Raw genomic sequence first — 4,207 nt, 5'->3', positions numbered from 1 at the left:
TATTTTCCCCACTGATTCCTGGCTATACCTGCCAGCACCATGCTAAACAGAGGTGGAGGAACAGAGCCCTCTCATTCCAGATCTCAGGGAGGGAGGTAAGAAGTTAGTGACCAAAAAAAAAAAAAAAAAAAAGAAGAAGTTAGCGACCACTTTTTTTAGATACAATAAAAGTTTCCTTTTATTCCCAGAACTGAGTGATTTTTTTTTTAATTTATTTATTTATTATATGTAAGTACACTGTAGCTGTCTTCAGCCAGAAGAGGGCGTCAGATCTTGTTACGGATGGTTATGAGCCACCATGTGGTTGCTGGGATTTGAACTCTGGACCTTTGGAAGAGCAGTTGGGTGCTCTTACCCACTGAGCCATCTCACCAGCCCCTGAGTGATTTTTAAAGACTACCTTTCTGTGTCTGTTTAAACAACCGCACACCTTTCTCCTTTATTCTATCCTTGTGGCACGTCTCTTGATAGACGGCCTGGCATTCCTAGGGCACTTTGGTCCTGGTACAGGACCCTTTTTATTTAGGTCATTCCCTAGTGATTCTGGCCCGTTTGTTTCCTTCCTTGTGACCTCTTGGTCAGGTTTTCCTTACAGGGCTAGCTCTAGCTTGATCCAGCGAGTGAGAGTGTTCCTTTCTCTCTCTTCAGTGTTTAGACGATGGCAGGAAAGACTGATTACCCTTTGGAATACCTGCTACAACCCTTCCCCAGTGAATCCAGGATCTGGATGCTCTCCCTAGAAAATAAGCATTTTCGTTGTTGTTTGCTTGTTTTTTGAGATGAGGCTCTTTATGTAACCCTGTCTTGCTTGCAACTCACTATGTTGATAGAGTGCCCTCCAATAGTGACCCACTTGTCTCTCTGCCTCCCAAGTGCTGGACTGAAGACATGCACCGCCTGGCTTTGCTGTTGTTTTAAGCGTCTAACTCAGGCATCTGTTATACATCTGACAAGATTTTCCTAGGTCTTCTTGAACCAGGTCTGGTTAGTTTTCTCTTCGGGTGAGTGTGCCCACCTCCTCAGGTTCTCTGTGCTGTTGGTACGTAGCTGTCGACGATATTCCTTTCAAGGCCAATAGCATAGATCCAGAGGGTCGAGCCTCTCTTTTCCTTGGTCTGCACAGAAGATTTATTACTTTTGTTCATCTTTTCAAAGAACGGGGCTTGTGTTCACAGGGACGAACCTTTCGGTGCTGGTTTTGCCGTGTTCGTTTTCTGGTTGCTCCTCCCCCGTTTTTCTTGCTGCCTTCCTTCTGTTCGCTTTGCGCCTGCTTTTCTTTCCTTTTCCAGTGTTTCAAGGTGGAAGGACAGGCTACTGGTTAGTGATCTACACACTTCTGAGTGTTCTCATGTCAGCTCCTGGGTACTGGGTTTTCCATTTTATTCTTGTGAATGAACTCTCTAACTTTTGGTGAGATTTCCTCTTTGGTGTCCTGGTGTTTAGGAACATTTTATTTATTTTCTAGGACTTGTGAGTCTTATATATTTCCTTTAGCATTGAGTTCTAATTGAATTTTCATTGTGGAATGGAAAGAGACAACTCGTAAAATCACTTAAAGCTTTTCAAATGTGTTGAGGTCTGTTTTCTTATTCAGTGCATGGTCTAGTCTGCCTGAAGAGTCTTATGTATTTTTGGGGTAAGAGGATGCACAGTCCACTGCTGCTGGGGATGGTATTCTATTGAAATCCTCTGGACATCATGGTACAGGCGTCGCCCCTTACTTAAAATGTGTGAGAGCAGCAGTATCAGTCCGAGGTCTTTCAGACTCTGGAATATCCACACAGACTTATTTATTAGTTAAGCATCTTTAATTCAAAAAATCTAAAATCTTCTGAAATTTCACAATAATCTGCATAATTCCGTTTCTTTATTCGCGTGCACTAGCTGCTGTGTCGTTGCACTCTGAAGCACTCCCCGCGGTGCCTCTGGGAAGGCTGCTTCGCTGGCTGGCAACAGGTCGGCTTTGTCTCACCTTCAATTTAATGATAAGCTGCATGTAAGATTTTTTTAGCTGACAGATTTTTCTTTTAACACTTTGAGCATGTCGTCCTGTGGCCATCTGGCTTCTGTTGCTTCTTACGAGGCTCCTTGGTAGCCTTATTGGGTCCCCTTTGTTTCTGAATTGCTTTTATCTCGGTGCGTTCAGATTTCCTGTTGGGCTGTCTTGGCGTTTAGTGCACAGTGTGTCTGGCCATGCTTCTCTTTATTCTGCCTGGATTCGGAGCCCCTTGGATGTCAGGCTAATGCTTTCCATTCAAGTTGAGTTGTTTTTGGTCATTGTTTCTTTAAGTGCCCGCTCTCTCTTTCTCTCTCTCTCTCTCTCTCTCTCTCTCTCTCTCTCTCTCTCTCTCTATTTCCTGCCATCTCAGCTCCTGTGTGCTAGGTGCTGAGGGTGGGATTTGCTGGCCACCAAAAGTGCCCCCAGTAGCAAGCTGGACTAGTAAGACAACAGCAGCAAGCTGGCACACGGATCTAATGCAGTCCATAAAAGTAAGTGTCTGTGAGTCCGTGTGGATGCATATGACTGAGTTACACACACTTGCAGAGGAAGGACAAGTGTCCCGTGCAGAAGTGCAAGTAACTTGTGTAAGCACAGTGCTTTCCCTGGTCACAAGACACTCCTTCCAAAGGTGGCAGAAGGCAAGTGGGAGAGGAGGCTCATTTGCTGCAGAGGGAAATCCGACAAGCTGGTTTCCTTTGGTGACAGGGATGCCCTGGACAGGTGGTGTTGTCGTGAGGTGGGGGGGGGGGCACTTACCTCTGTTCTCCCTCCCAGAGCCACGGCTCATTAGTGGCACTCCCACAATCCTCTACTTTCTTGTCTTTGGGAACCTGGGCTTATTTTCCAGGCTCCTCACCTGTCTCCTATGGTTTCCATCTCCCTATAATTCTCTTGGTTTGTATTTCTGGGTCCCAGTCCACCAACTTGAGCATTGCCTTCTGCCCCTGTTCTTTCTATCTTCAGTAACGAAGTCTGAACACATGTGACTCTCCTGAGATACGTATTGCAGTCACCCCTTTGGTCCAGCTTCTCCTCTGGGTCCCCCAGAAGCTCCAAGCACCTCTGGTTCTTACTGTTTTCTTTTCATTTTGCCCCTGGTCCCTGACGCTGTCTTTCCTGGCTGACTGTGACCCAGAATTGTTTATCACACTAACTGCCAACAGCAGTTGTGTAGGTGGCAAAGGCCAGGTAGCCCTTCCCAACCATGACTGTGGTACAGAGCAGGCACAGTGCAGTCTTGGGGACCCTAGGGTGATGTATAGTCTAGCTTTTTCTGTTTCCCAAGTTCCAGGCAGGAAGGACTTGGCCATCATGAAGCAAGCATCTATTGCAAAAGGGTGAGTGACCTGAGGCCACAGCAGACCTCCCATGGCCACACTCCATACAGGAGGCCATAAGGCCCGTGCATGTCACACAGGAGGCCACAATGCACATGCATGTCACACAGGAGGCCAGAAGGCCTGTGCATGTCACACAGGAGGCCAGAAGGCACACGCATGTCACACAGGAGGCTACAAGGCACATGCATGTCACATAGGAGGCCAGAAGGCACGTGCATGTCACACAGGAGGCCAGAAGGCACGTGCATGTCACACAGGAGGCCAGAAGGGATGTGCACATCACACAGGAGGCCAGAGGCATGTGCATGTCAAGGCCCATACTATCAGCCTCTCACATTCTGCAGAAGCAGATAGGTCTCACTTGCTTCACACGGTAGCCAGTTCTGTTCTACAGGCCACAAATCCTGTTCAAGGTGACAGAAACCAACAACTTTCTCTCTCATAGCAGGAAACTGTCAGGAACCACCAAGGCCTCCAAACAACTGAGAGAGAGACTGGGGACTCATTCAGTGCTCCCCTCTCATCACTGACTCCTGGTGTCAAGGAGAAGCCAGGGATGCCCAGAGAAGAGCAACTGTCGGAACACTGTGTGTAGCCTTGAACCTAGCTCTGTGAACCTTTCTTCTCTTCCAGCTGACCCTTCAACCTGCCCATGCAGCAGGGCCTCCTTCAGTCATGTTCCCACTTAACTCTGGGCCCAGCAGGCACAAGCATCAAACTTTGTCCTGAGCCAGTTCCCTGATTCCTGGGTTGTTGTCATTTTTAAACTTTTTAAAATCACATTTTTTTATTTATCTATTCATTCATTCTGTATGCTTATACGTGTGTGTGCATGTGTGTGTGTGTATGTATGTGCATACATGCT

At 47.1% G+C, this 4,207-nt stretch overlaps 1 pseudogene; it reads left to right on the top strand.

Annotated features, from left to right (window-relative positions):
- Positions 1-2,514: 2,514 nt before the first annotated feature.
- Positions 2,515-3,252, top strand: LOC110324101 (annotated as a pseudogene).
- Positions 3,253-4,207: the final 955 nt, after the last annotated feature.

Source organism: Mus pahari, chromosome 7 (genome assembly GCF_900095145.1).
Source record: "Mus pahari chromosome 7, PAHARI_EIJ_v1.1, whole genome shotgun sequence".
Taxonomy (NCBI): Eukaryota; Metazoa; Chordata; class Mammalia; order Rodentia; family Muridae; genus Mus; species Mus pahari.
This window is presented reverse-complemented; position numbering and strand designations above follow the sequence as displayed.